General features: G+C 47.8%; 1 protein-coding gene across 8 annotated transcripts in view; it reads right to left on the bottom strand.

Moving 5' to 3' along the window:
* Fat1 (FAT atypical cadherin 1) overlaps nucleotides 1-15,908 on the bottom strand; it is a 123,541-nt gene extending 107,633 nt beyond the window's left edge. For 6 of the 8 annotated variants that reach the window (XM_028881124.2, XM_028881128.2, XM_028881130.2 and 3 more), the window contains exon 1: nucleotides 15,529-15,908. The gene's annotated coding sequence lies outside the window, so the exon portion shown is untranslated. Of the gene's footprint in view, nucleotides 1-12,781; nucleotides 12,915-14,841; nucleotides 15,155-15,528 lie in introns of those variants that run through there. The other 2 variants (XM_028881125.2, XM_028881127.2) reach the window with 2 other exon arrangements.
* Between the last annotated feature and the right edge of the window lie 276 nt (nucleotides 15,909-16,184).

Genomic DNA, 16,184 nt, shown 5'->3' with positions numbered 1-16,184 from the left:
ATGAGTAATTGCTTTTCAAGACAAACAACACTCTAACAAGTCTAGAATTATGTTTGGCAGCAATCTTGTTAATATTGTTTTCATGTGTGTAAGTGTGTATCTGTGAACACAGGTGTATTTCTGTGTACATGCACGCAGTGCCTAAAGAGGCCAGAAGAGGAATGTCGGAGGCCCTGGAAATGGAGTTACAGATGGGTGTGAGCTGCTATGTGAGTGCTGGGATTCGAACCCAAGAACCCAAGTCCTCTGCAAGAGCAGTGCTCTTAACCACTGACCCATCTCTCCACAGCTATACTTAAGTCTTCAGGGCAAACAGAAACATCAGTTTTTAGATAGACAGGTAATGGATATTATATATCTTCTCTTACACACCAGAATTTACATTCTCAAAATCTCATAAACTTATTTTCATGAGAGGGAAAGGGGAATTCCTTGAGACAGGACTTCCTGTACCTGAGACTGGCCTTAAACTCATGATGTAGTTGAGGATGGATTTGAACTCCTGATCCTCTTGCCTCAGCCTCCCACTGCTAGACTGACACGCATGTTTCACCAAGTCGGGGAAGCTTACAAACTTGTGCTAACACAGTACTGTAAACATGCACAGCTTCTAGAAAAAAGTCCTAAACGGGGCTTTTACAGGCCCTTGTATAATGATAGCTTGTAACCTGCTTTCAAAATGTATCCTGAAATTATTTTCTTCATAAAAATAATTAAGTTCACTCCCTATAGCATGTCTTTACTGTCTCATTTAGTACTATAAAACTATCTGAAGGAATTACAGTAATCACTACCATCAAATTTGTACTCAAGTAATTTCTAAACACCAACATGAGCATACAGTAAAAGGTCATTTTATAATACGAAAACCTGAATAGCTAACAGTTCTTTCTAAGGCAGAGAAGCAAATCTCACCCTGAACACTGCCATTTTACGGACACTGCTGTCAATAACCCCTTGTTCAGGGGGTCTGGTATCTTCAAAACCCTGAACAACCACCTGTCACCCAGAAGTCACCAATAAAAGACGAGATAGGAATACACAGAAACTCAATCATCAAAGCATGGTATCAAGGCAGCAGGGAGGCAGAACTTCAGGAAGCGCAGAGGGTGACTCGGGAGGGAAAAGAGGGAGCCTGAACAAAGGGCGGCCTTTAACAAGTGGGAAGGAAGGTAGGCCAGGTCCACGGGGCTGAGGTCTGGCCAGAGAATGGGGCTTTTTCTCCGACCAGCTGTTCTTCCTCACGCCAACAAATTCATCCTGAAAAAAAAAGGGAAAACAATGCATTCTCACAAACTCCCGGCACTGACAGCACAGTACGGAAACGCACCCTTGCGAAGTGACCCTCGGATTAATTAATATGCGTTAAGTTGTGAGAGCTAGCAAAGGTGGAAAGGAACAGCAGACTGGAGGGCCGGCTTGACAGCCCAGCAGAATTAGGAAACGCCATATGAATCTGCAGCATCCTCGCTCAGCCACCGCCAACTTGCCCCATTAGTCATTTTATTAGAGGGGGGAAAGAAGAGACTGGTGTGTCTAAAGCCATTGGATACTGAATCAAGTTCAAGCTGGGCACCCTAACCTCCTCCACAGCTAGCCCACCTTCTCAGCAGACGGAGTCAGGAAAGCACACAGATCTCTGACGTCTAGGGGAACAAGGATTACTTAACAAAATAAACTTCTCCCAGAACCACCGCTACAAAAAAACTCAATCTGCTCACCAGTTCTATTGTTTTGGGAGAAATTTGAATTTATATATATATAAATCCTGGAATTTTGACTAAACGGAAAGAAAATTTCCATTCACCTCAACTGCAGGCGTCAAGGTCATGCTATCCAATGTCACCATTTCTGGTATGTACAGATTTAAGAAAGGCCAAGATCACAATCCAAGTACACTTGAACCAGGAATATAAAAGCACGTGTTAGAAAAATGCTTCAGAGACTATCTATGGAAATAGTGATGAACGGGTGCTGTCCTTCTTGAGAAGCATATTATGCTTTTGGGGACAATGTTACTAGGATCCACTTCACAAGGAGCAGGCACATCAAAATTCTATGCAACCACGTCAATGTGTTTGCTTAGTGTTACATGTAAAATACACAGCCATCAAAGACAAGATGGCATCCAACAGATTGATGTAAAATGACAGCTAGGGAAATGGACTCTCAACTAAGCCGATCCCATTTATGTCTGCCAGAGGAGGAAAGAAAAACTGTGTGCATGTGTATGGATATGGACAGGCTTCACAGAGAGGGAAATTCTTGACAGTCTCACAAATTCCTGACAAAGCTCACATCTGTAACATCTGGAGGGAGAAGGAATAAGCAGACAGGGAGATACAGTCACTTGTTCTGCGCTGTACCCATTTTTAGTTGAATTATGTTGATCATCTGCTTGCTCGTTTAACTATTTAAGTCCTTCAACAAATATTTAATGAACAACTGCTGTGAGGCAGGTCTATCTCTAGACGCTGGGGGGCTGAAAGTGAACCAAACTTCCCACACCTGATGGATGATGCGCAGCCCGGTAAGCCAAATAGGCTATGAAGAGAAAAGGAGCCCGGTGGATGAGGGGTAAGCGCTGTGGAAGAAGCCCATAGCCAGAGACTGCACAAGAGCCTGGGGAAAGGAGAAACTCATATCCAAATGTACTTCTCAAGCTTAGCATGAGTGACATTTCTGGAAAGCAATGCCTGGGCTCTCTAGAACACAGTGGGATGAGGGAAAAAAAGAGAGAGAGTCCTGGGGCTGGAACACAGTGGGGGAGGGAAAGAAGGCAGGGACAGAGTCAGGGAGAGAAAAAAAACCCCACGGAGAGTTTTACTGTAAAATCATCTTACATTGAGAGACTATCTGCAGAGTTCCTGCATCAGCATCTCCCCTGAGCACGGTACTACGGAGCCCGTATCATCAGGCACTGGACTTTGTCATGTTTTATGATTAGACTGGGACGGTGTCTTGAAGAGGATCACGGGGTCATCTTCCACACATCACACAAGTGACACACACATACCTGACATCCCAGTGCTGACACTGACCCGGTCCCAACCTCCTCTGAGATCTTGTCGGTTTTCCCCACAGCCACGTCATTCCCTTCCCTGCTTTTCTGCATGACACGCTCTGGAAGGAGGCCAGTAAGGAGCCGACAGTTCCTCGGGTGGAGACTACAACCCACAACTCGGAATCCTGAGGTTGATTTGTCCATTCTTACCACGTACGTATATATTTACTCAACCACATTTTATGGCCCTCGATTTTACTCCTAATAAAATGAGAACCTGCAGGGGGCCTTGGAGCAGGGACATGTGGTCACTGACTGCAAGAAGGGATCCCTATGGACTCCACAGTGAGAAATGTGGGCAGCATGGGTCGAAGCCAGCGGGGAAGGGGGAGGGGAGGGCACCCCCAATCTGAGGCTGCTACATAATAAGACAGGTGAAAAGCCAGGGTTATGTGAGCCATCATGATTAAAGCCGGGGGTGGGGAGAAGCGGTCACCCTCTGCGTCTGTCGCAAGGTTCTCTGATGAACGAGGGGAGAGACAGAAAGGCACATTGAAGTATCAAAGATTTCAAGACTGTGGCGTTGATCGAGGAGGGCAGCACCTTTACTAGCAGGGTCGGAGAACAAAAGGACGGCCTGGAAATGGGGCCAGCAGTTCACACTACCACAAGATGTTCTGACTGCTGCTGTTCGGAAGAGTTCCCCCAAAGGCCCATGTGTCAAAGGCTTGGTAGCTAGCCTGTGGCACCCATGAGAGATGATGACGTCATTAGAGATGGGTGGGGTCTAGAGGAAGGGAGTTACATCACTGGAGGCATGACCTTGAAGGGGCTATTGGGACCCCCAGCTCCCTCCCTGTCTCCCCACCCCGACCTCTCTGTTGCCTAGTCATGACGAGGGAAACAGACCTTCTCCACAGGTTCCCACCGAGATGCCATCACAGACCAAAAACCAGGACCGAGTGACCAAGGACAGAAACCAAGAACCAAATTACCCCATGCCTCCTCATCAGTAGGTGACCTCAGGTATCTACCACAGCGAAGACAGACAGGTGACTAACACACAGAGGCTATGGTTAGGCGAATAAAGCCTTCAAGCCAGCAGATGTGGCTACGTAAGAAGGCTCCAGCCTGGAGGTACTGATCTAAGAAGTCATCATGATAAGGAGAGCTTTTAAAGCTAGGAAGGGGAGGAAAGGCCAGGCAAGGATGGAGCCTTAATGAAGAGGGAGGCAGCAGGAAAAGAGAAGAAAGGCAAAGGAGACAAATTAGCAACTGAGGAGGTGAGGAAACTAAGAACCAGAAACAGGGTGACAAGAAACTCCAGATGCCCGTCTCCTTGAGTGCTTGGAACTTAACATCCGGACTTGGGCAAGCCCCATGCACGCCAACCACTGCCATGATGCCCTTCCTACCACCTCAGAGAGACTCATCCCAACTCCTCAGTCATAAGAGATATCCTAACAGATAAACAGTACAGCTGTCCTCTCCCTGTGAACACACTGTCCCTGCCCGCATCCTCTCAGGATCCCCAAATCTCTCTCTCTCTCTCTCTCTCTCTCTCTCTCTCTCTCTCTCTCTCTCTCTCTCTCTCTCTCTCTCTCCATAACCAACCCACAGGCTCCACTGAACACATCATCACAGGCTAAGTAACTTCCTGGACCACACTGACTAACATTCACAACCAATTTGTTTTCTTCCAGGGCCTTGTGCTTGCTAGGCAAGCAGACTACCACTGAGCTAAATCCCCAACCCCTTGATCTGTTTTCTTGAAACTCTGAATTTGCTAATAGTATGCCACTGGAATTAGGTGAAATTACTAAATACAATCATATAATTAAAAAAAAAAAAATCAGCCAGGCGGTGGTGGCGGCGCACGCCTTTTATCCCAGCACTGGGGAGGCAGAGGCAGGCGGATCTCTGTGAGTTCGAGGACAGCCTGGTCTACAGAGTGAGATCCAGGATAGGCGCAAAGCTACATAGAGAAACCCTGTCTCAAAAAACCAAAAAACAAACAAACAAACAAACAAACAAACAAATAAATAAATAAATAAATTCTAGGGGATGTTATTGACCCTACAGAAGTATTAATAAAGAATTGTGGGCTTGGGTTTCACTATAAAATGTCATAATCAAACTACAGCTGTTACTCTACGCAAAACAAACAATTACACAGGAGGAGAGAGGATCCACCATTTTGTCTAAAAAGTGTGTTATTACCTAAGTTTCATACTTATGAAAATTAAACTCCAAAACTCATCTCAGCCCAGGGCTATGCTTTGATATTTAGAAGGAGGTCACAAGGCATGAACTCATAATTAAATTGTGCTTCTAATTTATAGTTTCCAAAATCAAAACAGAATATGTACTACGCTCAGACTTCAGGGAAAGGAGCCTGGGGTCCCCTTAAACATCTTTAGCATAGATTTCTAAAACCCATACATGCACAAGAAAGAATAACTTTTCTGATAAAAGTGAGATATTGCTATCCTCATAGGTCTTCACTAGAGGCCTTCATGTAAAATGCTCCAATTACTGCGAATGCACATTCTTCATGAAGAGCACACAGCGACCATAACTACTAATTTCTATAGGATTAATAATATCTCCTAAAAAGTGGATTTTTTTCTGCTTCACCTATTTTTACCTAAAATTTTAAGATTTAGAAGCAGTTCCCATGTTTCAGAGACACGGCAACATCTCAAACTCAGGAATTCTGTACAGCACCAAGACTTAGAATTGAGAGGGAGGTCACGGCAGCATCTCAAACACAAGAATTCTGTTCAACACCAAGACTTAGAATTGAGACGGAGGTCACCTGACACACGCAAGTGGCCATGTTTATCCTCTACATATGAGGAAAACATTATTGAACTTTTCACTCCATGAGATTAAAAACCACCAAAATTAAAGTTAAGAGCTTTGTGTTGTGCCCTCCCCCACACACACAGCAACCCACACACTCTTCAGCATCAGCAAGTGACACCATGGTTTAATCTGTTATTGAAGTTTAGAGTTCCACGTTCATTTTACTGTCGCTTATGTTTATTCATTAAGTCCTGACACAGCCACTAAGCCAACACCCCCCTTAATGCCATCCTTAAAGCTTGTTTGTTTGTTAAAGTGTCTCTTAAACTGTAAAGATCACATTTTCAAAGCAACAGGTGGACAAAAATCATTTGGAGAACACAAGCTGTCCAAAACAGTTTGAATGCAAGTGACTTATTTTAAAAGAATACTGTATATTAGAAAAAAAAAATATTTAATGATCTGTAAGATTATTTAGAAGCGAAATAAATAATTTGGAAGCAAAATAAACCCCTCCCCAAAGAAGAAGACCATTCCTTAGTTATAATCAATTGGTAGTTTCCAGAAATATTTACAATGGGGAGACCCAAAAGGCACTAAGGTCCATTTTTCTAGTGAATTAAGCAAGACAGAAATCACAGGGGCTTCTATTCTTGCAACAAAGAATCCACAAGTAAATTTTGTTTTCTGGGTACACACCAGTTTGGTTTCGTTTTTTTTTTTTTTACCTGTAATTTAACAGAATTTTCAGGGAAAGGGGAGAGGACCAGGAACTAGAGAGGCAGCTTCCAGCATGGTGCTTATCACATGATTACTCCGGGTAACTCTCTCTGTTCTTCAATTTAACTGGAGAGGCAAACAGTGTGACTAACCCAGCAGGCCTTCTCTTAAATATGACTCTGGAAAGGATCAATATCTGACTCCTATCTGAGGACCGTCTTCAAGTACCCGATACACACAGGGCAGAATCGCAGCCCTCCTCAGAATGGAAAACTTCGGCCTTCCCCTCATTTATCTGCTCCAAATAAAACAAAACAAAACAAAAAAATTAAATACACTTACTCGTTTGTGTGAGTGTTGGAGGGCACTTGCGTGAATGTGTGCATGCGGCAAGTGCTCATGACATGGAAGTCAGGGATAATTTTTAAGGGGTTAAGTTCTCTCCTTCCACCATGTGGGCTCCGGGAACCAAACTCAAGATATCAGGCTTTGTTTTGTTTGTTTGTTTGTTTGTTTTTAAACCCCCTGAGCCATTTCACTGGCCCCAAAATAAATGTTACAGGTATTCTCACTCTAGAAAGGTAAACCCAGTTTTTGATGATCTGTATATGAATATAATTTACTAGGTACATGAATCTGTGGGAACAAGGCTATGAGAATTATGAAGCTGGCTTTGCTAGTTGACATAAATCAAGAAAGTAAGTGTGGGGGACAGGCGTCTCGGCTGACAAGGCATCCCTGGATTCACCTCTGCTTTCACCCCTCTCTTTCCGGACTGGGGCCATGGAAGTTGATGTTCGTTGCTCATTCTCTGCTGGTCACACCCACGGTCCAGGACAAACTCTGCCCACAGAAACAGGCTGTCTGCCTCCCGGGATTTCACTCCCTACCACCTAATGTGCTTTTTCCTCTCCAGACAGAAACCATTTGCAGGATGCTTTGGAGCAGTAAGCAGCAATTACCATGGCTACTTCTTCCACTCCCAAATTAGCATGGCCTCGGGAAGAGCCAAATTATGCTCCCCACCCCCCCAACCCCGTGCACCTGAGGGCTCGCACCGGTACTTCACCACATGGCAGGTCAGGGAAGCAAAAGTTCCACAAGAGTAAAGTCGGGGTGAGAGCTGAGAGCCCCTCACCTTCTTTCCTCTCCAGAGAGAGTCATGAGGCCCGTTCTCTCCTCCCACACCTGAGAGATGGGGCCAACACCCCGACACCACGAAGCCCTGCACCCTCCGCAGCTCTAGAGCTCAGAACTCAACCACCCCTTCCCTCCTTCAATCTTCTGCTGAGTCTATAAACACAGGTTCCTCCCTGCTTAAAAATAAACGGCTCCCAGCCCTGCATTTCCTTTAAACTAACACCCTTATTTTTCTTTTATACTGGCAAAGATCTCAATAAAAAGTACTTTCTCAGCACTTCTTGGAGTTCTTTCCACGTTTCCTTCTCTCCCCTAAAACCACTGTTATCCTCAAACGCCTTACAGAAATCCTTCACGTCCTTCCTGGCAGGCAACACACACAGCTTCTTCAGGCATCCCAAGCTAACATCAAACCCGATGACCTTCTTCTGTGTCCGCCGGGATCTTTATATACTCCATGCTTCCACGCCGCTCACCTCCCTCAACAATATCCCGTGTCCTTTCCATTGCCCACGAGCCTAAAACAGGAAAGCAACCCACGACACACTAAAAAAACAACCACTGAAAAGACAGTGCCCTTTCCTGTTCTCTCTACTGCTGCTCTGTACCCCATTCACTTGAGAGTACAGTATGACAAACATCCCCTCCCAGCCATCTTCCGACACCAAACCCATGGGCGCCTTAAAGACCTCATCCTCGGGGCACCCAACAGGACCGCCCACAGCCGAGTCCACCCTCTCAGGTACCTGGAGAACAGACTTCCAGATGTACCAGCTGCCCTCAGTCAGACTGTCTCCCTGCTGGCTTCCCACTGCAAAGTAACACCCTGCCCCCTATGTTCCAGGGAAGCGCCGTCCTAACTCCCCACATCCCTCAAATCTACAAGCTAAGGCATCGAACACGGAAGGAAGGGACCAGAAGACATAAAATTGGCATCTAGCCCCAGCTCTCGGCACTATCTAAGTGAGTGAGGTCAGGGAGGTCACTCAATCCTGGGGGCTCCGTCTCTTTGAGAAACTGGGGGGAGGAGGGTGTTGAAATGCAGTCTTTACAGCTGCCGGCAGCCCTCCCCCATCCCTTCTTGCCCCTCGCCCCCTACGATTCAGAGTTTGGATGACCTACTACTGCTGTCAAACCTCTATTTATATAATGTTACCTAGACCTGTCAATTTATTTTTAATTTCTCAGCGCTGCACCGCCCCCAACCCCCACCTGTGCAGTGACCACCCAGTTCCTATGTGCACAGTATTTTAACTTTCTTAGAAAACCTGTTTTCTCAATGTATCCCGTCGCCTCTACTCAAACTTACATCCTCACGTGAAGAAGATTTAGTATTTCCCCTTTGCCTGCTGGTTCAGCTTCTTCTTCTCTTTAAGATGTACTTTATCTTAATTTATGTGTCTTGTGTGGGAGCATGCGCGCATGTGAGGCCTCCCATCCCCTACAGCTGCGTTTTATATCTACGCTGTTGCTAGCCACCAATGCGGGTGCTGGGAACGGAACTCAGGTCCTCCGCAAGAGAAGCGAGTCATCATCCCTGGGCCTGACTTGGTGTGCCCCTATTAGGTTTTTACAAAGAATTTTGATCATCTGAACTCTACCTCCTTATCTAATGTAACCCTAGTATCACTTACTTCAAACTAAAAAGGCACTTTCTCCATAGGCTTGTGTCCAGCCAAGCTGTCCCGAGCCCAGGATTCCAACCAGTGGCTGAGGGCTGGAATCTAAAAGGCAACAGGTACAACTCCTCGCGTCTGAAAGATGATGCAAGTGTAACTCTGCTAATACAGTGTAGTGGCTTCACTTTTCTCTTCAGCATTTCCTTCTTTTCTTGTCCTTAACCTTTGCCCCATAAAAAACTATCCTCTGGTCTTCACAAGCCAACTTCCGCCACGCTCACTTACTGTTCTGTGTGCCACCCTGGCCAAAAGAAGACAGTTGCTAAGTCCAGGGAGCCTAGGTTGGAAGCGGCTTCAGGGCTTAACTCCCCAGAGCTTTTGTTTTTTTTCTTGTAGCTTTGGTCTCTTTTCTGTCTCGTCAGCAAACCACAATCAAGCCATGCAACCCACACACACTCTGTACTGCCATTCCCTTGCCCTGGTCTCTCCCAACCCTCTCCCCACCCTCCTCACCCCTGTCCCTTGCTCCCCGCTCCCGCACCGATCATGAGGAACTCATCCCGATCCACCTCCTCCAGGAGTCCCAGCTTGCTCAAGTGTTGTGATGCACCACTTTGAGCTTAACAGACCTCTTCCTACACCAAACTGATTTATCCTTCTCCCTGACCGGACTTCAGCTCTTTAAGGACAGGAAACCTGACTTGTTCACCCATGTATATTGTGCCAAGGCCTGATGTTTGCAGGGAAGACCCACGGCTGCTGGACTGACGATGATGGACAGATGGATAAAGGACTAAGAACAGAAGGCAAAATTAAGTCGGGGAGAGGATTCACAAAACAATCATATAAGAGTGCTTCCGTTCCCCTTAACAGAAAATTCAGACACGACCATCCACCAGGCCGGTAACAGCATTGCAGATGGTGGCCCTTTATATGGCTCTTAATTCCTAGCTGGTCCAAAATGAGGTCACTACCACTTCAAAACCCTTCACAACTGGCTATGGGTGACGCCACATTAGGGTCTTAGAGCGACTCTGTCACAAAGCCTTATGCTTTAACACTCTATGAAGGACAAAAATTAAATAATGACCGAATTTCTAAAGGACTATATACAAAGGATGCAAGTAATGAATGTATTTATCTTCACATATACAGTGATCTCTTGGAATTAAGCAAAAATCGGAGAAGCATTTAAATGGAAAAGAAAAGATGAGCATTTTTTAAACCAGGGTGGGTGTGGGGTGGTGGTGGTGGTGGTGGTGGTGGTGGTGGTTGGAGATGGCTCAGCAATTTACAGCATTGACTGATCTTCCCAAGGACCCAGGTTCAATTCCCAGCACCCACCTGGCAACTCACGACCCACCTGGCAACTCACAACCATCTGTAGTAACTCCATTTCCAGAGGATTTCTTCTGGCCTCTGAGGGCACCAGGCACACACAAACAGGCAAAACACCCATACAATTGAAATTTATATTTTAAATTATTGTTGCTTCTCCGTGGAGAAGTAGCAATTTTCTGATCTTAAATGCTGGATGTCATTCCATTTGAAAACACCTTTCCAGGGTCTAAGGACAAACAGACATCTGTAATTTAACAATTAAGTGAGACTCCCAAGATAGCCCCTGGCTCCATCTTCCACACAATCTGCTCAAAAGAGTACTTTCCTTCTGTAAATTCCCAGTCATGAAGATTAGAATGCAGAGCCCTACAGCTTCCTCTATTAACTAAGGTCCTTCAGGCTACAAATCAGCCACCTAGACAGCATTTAATGCAATAGTGTGCCGCTTGGGTTTGGCTTATTGAGTCTACGTAAAAAGCAGCCAGACTTGAGTGGAAACAAGCAGCCCTAGCAAACCTCCTAAGAGCATTAAACAGAGGTTCCTCTAAGTCCCCTCTACTTCTAACATGTAAGGAAATGACATCTCCACTGATGATTCAAGAGCTGAATCTGAAGATACCCTGGGAGGGGGAATTATTTAAATGAAAACTCACTACTTTGAACACACATCTTTAGTGTGCATTTAACTGATCAGTCTACTGATACATGACGTGAACCCAATAAAGACATGCCTAGAGACTACTTACCCTCAAAGATGAACTCGCAGGTGGCCCAAATGACTTTATGAAGGCCTCTAACAACCTTACTTCCTTTCACAGTGGGGGTTTAAAAAAAAAAAGACCCGAGATCATTTAAGATGTTATTTTTTTTTTTTTAAGAAATGGGCACACAAAGGCCAACTTTTAAACAAAACTTACACTAAGCTTATAAAAGACTACTTCAGGCAAAACTGGGAGTTTCGTCATTTTTTTTAAAAAAAAAATTGTGTCTTAAATATCTGTATATCTTAAATTAAAATATTGAACAAGGAGAGAGGGCAAGTTCTAACTGCCAGATCAGAGCACTGATTACAAGACACAAAGTCAAATAACTAAAATGAACCAATATAACTGGAGAGGACATACAACAAATGGGTATGTGGATGGACAGCATAGCTAAAACTCAGGCTGATGTGAAAAACATCACCATTCCTTAGTATTGGGACATAAAAATATGTCCTTAAACTATTAAATATAGAATATAGGAAGCACCAGAAGTCAACTTTTGCAAAGGTAAGTACGTGCCTTTTAAATCTTTTCTGACTGTAATTGTCTATGCAAATTCCCAGTTTAAAAAAAAAAATCTCTACCCCGCACTCGGGAGTTGCTTAACAAAAGCCACTTAATGAAACCATAGTCCGGGCACATGGAAAAAAAAAAAATTAACTACATAGAAAATATTTGCGAATTTACTTTGCTATAGTACACAATTGTCTCCTTGTTTCCAAGTCCCTGCAATTCCCATCACGGGGGGGAAGGGAGAGGGAGGGAGTCTTACAAGACAACCAAAAGTTAGCTTCCTAAAAGAAAGCATGGTGAAGGCTGTGAATCAGACCCTCGCTTTAATCAAGACCTCCCAAGTTTATCTTCCAGAAAACAGACAACTGCCCGGCCGCACAATTCCCCCCGCGGCTTAGCCTAGCAAAGGAGCCGCATTCAACCTCGGCGCTGCACTCCTCCGGGCACAGAACATCTAAGAAACTCTGCGACTCCATTTCAAAGATCCCACGCTCAGGCGATCGGCTCTGCTTTCATCTCAGTCCTTGGGGGAAAAAAAAACGCTCCAAAGCCGAGACGGACAGGAGTCGAACCAGGAACGGGGCAGTCGGTGCTCCCGGGTCAGACAGTCTGGAGCTGCATGGAGTACCGCGCTGGTCCCGGGAACCGCAGCGCCCCGTCCCCGACTCCGCAATCACCATTCCCCGCACGTCCCTCGGGTCCCTCCACCCCTCCGCCTCCGCATCCTGGAGCCGCCGTCCGCCACTCAACTCTGCGAACTGGGCAAGGAGACGGGCTCCAGCCCCCCGCCTCGGTGCAGCCCGAGAAGCGTGGGAGGGACGGCGGGCACCTACCCGCCGCGCCAGGCTCAACGCCACTCTCCGCAAACTTACTGCAAAGTTGGCTCCAAGTCGCGGCGGTGCGGTCGGGCGCGGAGCCCGGGGTGCTCAGCGCGCCCGCCGGCGGGAGGCTGCTGTGCCGGGAGCCGCACTGGGCTCGCACGTCCGCATGGCGCCGCCGGCCGTCCAGCCCCGCCGCGTCCAGCCCGGCCCGCGCGCTCCCAGCTCCCCGCCGTGTGTATCCCTCCGCCCCGCGGCCACGCCTGCCTGCGCCGGCTCTCGTTTCTGCAGCGCCCAGACTCCGGGACTCAGGGCGCGCAGCTCGAGACCGCCCCGCCCCGGGTCAGAAGCTCCAGGGGACGACCGAGATCCGCGTTGGGCTGGGAGCAAGGCGAGCGCCCTGGAGCAGCTCGCACTCCTGCGAGAGGGACAGCTTGGGGACTGTTCTAGAATTTCGAGCTGCTGCTGCGAGGAATTTTATTGGATGTTCCCTGCTAGGAGAGGGGAAACATTTGCTTACCCCCCCCCCCCAAAAAAAAAAACGACAGTAAAGGAGGAGAAGTCACCTATGGCTAAGCAACACCCCCAGCCACCCACCCCAATGCATCTCTTTAGACTTGTTCCCAACCTCCAGGAAATCCCCGAATCGGCATTTGAATGCCTCGCTCAGCGAGTCTGCAGCCACCAAGGTGAAAAACTACTGAGGGTCTGGAAAGGAATGCAGTTAGGTCGGAATTTACTTCCTCCTGAAATCCACATTAAGGCCGGGGAAAATACACAAGTTTTCCCGAGACCTGTTAATGCAGACTCGGTTGGACCTCAGATCCTCCTGGACCGGGGCGGTGAACCCCAACGCTGGCCACCGGGACTGACGCTCCCCCACCCCCAGTCCCCGGGTCTGCAGGACAAAGGCAGCTGAGCCTCCCTAGGCGCATTCACAGTGCTTAATTCCGCCCCAAGGGTCCGGCAGTCTGAGATTCTGGCCCCATAGCTACAAGTTCTCTAGCGAGAATGAGGGATCCCCGGCTAACAGGCGCCCCACTGGCAGAACTCCCTCTGGCGCCCGAGCGCCCAGCCAGCGCATCCCAGGGCTGCAAGTCCATCCCCGGCTTGGGCACAGCTCCAGGTACCGGCTGAAGCGCAATTGAGAGTCAGCCGAAGCCAGCCTCGCTTTGGGACGCAGCCCAGAGAAGAGGGAGGGCTTGACCTCGGAAAGTTTGTGGGGCTCGAACATTTTAACGCCGCGACGACGAAGAGATCAGATTTCCCAGGGAGCGGGGTGGAGGAGACAGCAGGGCGAACTGCACAGCAGCCAGGGGCTAGTGAGACTAGGTAAGGGAGGGTTTTTTGTTTTTTTGGTTTTTTTTGGCTCAAAGTTTATGTCACTTCTTAAGCCACCTTAAAGGAAGATGACTGAAAATAATAATAATGGTGCCTAGCAGGTTATGCTTAAGAAGAAAAAGTAGTGCCTGCAGAATGAGTGTGCTGATTCGCAGCTCTCCATTCCCCTGCTCGCTATTTGGAACACACACAAATTCACAACCAGCAGCAAATACTAATATCATCATAACCCAAAGACTCGACTGGCCGCGGCTACAACCGCGCAAAGTGCTCGCGGAGTTCCGGTCAGTTCCATACCCGGAACGCTGCGAAGAAGGCAAACGACCTGATCTCCGAGCTCAACCGGTTTGCGACCCTCACGGAATTTTAACTCTCAGCAAAACACAGCTATCACACAAGAAAGCCAGCCCTTGGGGGAGGGGATGTGAAACGGCCTGGGGTAGTGATGCTAGGAGAGGGAAAGAACAATAAAAAGTATAAAAACACACCATTCCATAACATTAAATCGCTGGATTCTCTAAATGGCACAAAGGAATTCCTGAGAAAAAAAATATCATTCATTCATACATACATACATATATAATTAGTGCTTACTAGAACTAAAATATATTCTTAAGATTCCTAACTATCCAGGCTCACTGATAAACCTCACTGCCTGGAAGAAGTTGCACTTGGTCTCTACAGGAACCACCGAAAGCCAAAGATGCATGCAGTCTTCTAGGCTGCCACATTTTGCCAATCCTTTAGCCACCAACAAAACGAAATGGAGATACCTTTTTGGTTACGAGCGAATTGCCTTCACACGAAGAGAAGTGTAGTTCAAGTTCCACGAACATCCTTTAAATAGTCGATCTTCCTTGACCCTGTCCCCAGAGCTTCATGGAAATTAGGTGGAAGGGGGACTGTTCCCCCTAAAAAACATTCCCCCAGCACGGCTTCTGCAGCCAGTCCACCTAAGCTGATTTTTGGAAAGGTATTAAGTGTGGACCGGTATAAATGAAAGGCTGGGGTGGAAACGATCGAGCTCTGTCTAGTCCTCGTCGTTTAGAGTACCCAGCACGTCCAAGTTCGAGGTCTGCACTGAGCTAGGAGCTGGGAGCGCGCCTTGCCCGGTGCTCGGACTAGAGGGCGCTGCGCCACTGCAGATCATCCAGTCCCCAACGCGCCCTCCCTGGGCACCATTTCTATAACAAGTTACACCGAATATAATGCACAAACGGCTTCGCTTCTCAAGTTCTTTTGAACAGCGCTCTGTGTGTATTTTGTGAATTCCAAAAGCTGCGCATGCTTGCCTTTCATTCCCGCGCCCCGTAAAGGCCGCGGGCAGCCCAGTTCCCTGAGCGCAGACCCTGTGAGAGCCACATGAATTCCCCAACTTACTTACTGAGAAACACCCCCACGTTATTTCATTTACGTTTAAACTTAAATTCTACAAGGCATGCACTGAACAAAGAACTCACCACAGTAGCCCGGTCCTCGATGCTCTCTTCTTTACAGTCTCCGGCAGTTGGGTAAATCCCACGCCGTTTGGATTTTTGTTAGGAGCCGGGCTCGAAGTACCAACTTTGCTTCCCTTGGATCTTCAGCATATCCCCAAGAAAAGTGCGAGCCTCCAGTGCTGTCGGGACTCAGGTGATCGCATTTCCAGTGGCTTCCGACCCGGGGAAAGTTTTGAGCACCGAAGGAGGTGGAGAGAGCGCGCACGAGGTCTGGAGAGGGGGCCGAGGAGAAGCCAAGTTTGTCAGGACATGTCCAGGCAGCCAGCTGCCGAGTTGAGGAGTTACGGCCGGCAACTGCGGCGGATCCCTCTGCCTCCTTTCCCCACTCCTCCCTCCAGGAGCGGCTGGGGGAGGGGAGGTGACGTCAAGGCTCCGCCTCGCCCCGGGCTCCCGGGCGCTGAAGGGGTTCTCCGGCTTCAGTCGGCCTCCCAGCCAGTTGCAGCTGCGGACGCCCAGGCTGTCGCCGCTTCCTAGCCGCAGTGATCTCCCTGGCCGCCGCCGTCCACACGAGGAAAGGTCCGCCCCTCTCCTCCCCGCCGAGTCTTGGAGCTCCGCCGAGCGCAGGCTTCCTCGCACTCAGCACCGGATCAGTCCGCCGGGGCCCTCGTTGCGCTTAC

Source organism: Peromyscus leucopus, chromosome 17 (assembly GCF_004664715.2).
Source record: "Peromyscus leucopus breed LL Stock chromosome 17, UCI_PerLeu_2.1, whole genome shotgun sequence".
NCBI lineage: Eukaryota > Metazoa > Chordata > Mammalia > Rodentia > Cricetidae > Peromyscus > Peromyscus leucopus.
This window is presented reverse-complemented; position numbering and strand designations above follow the sequence as displayed.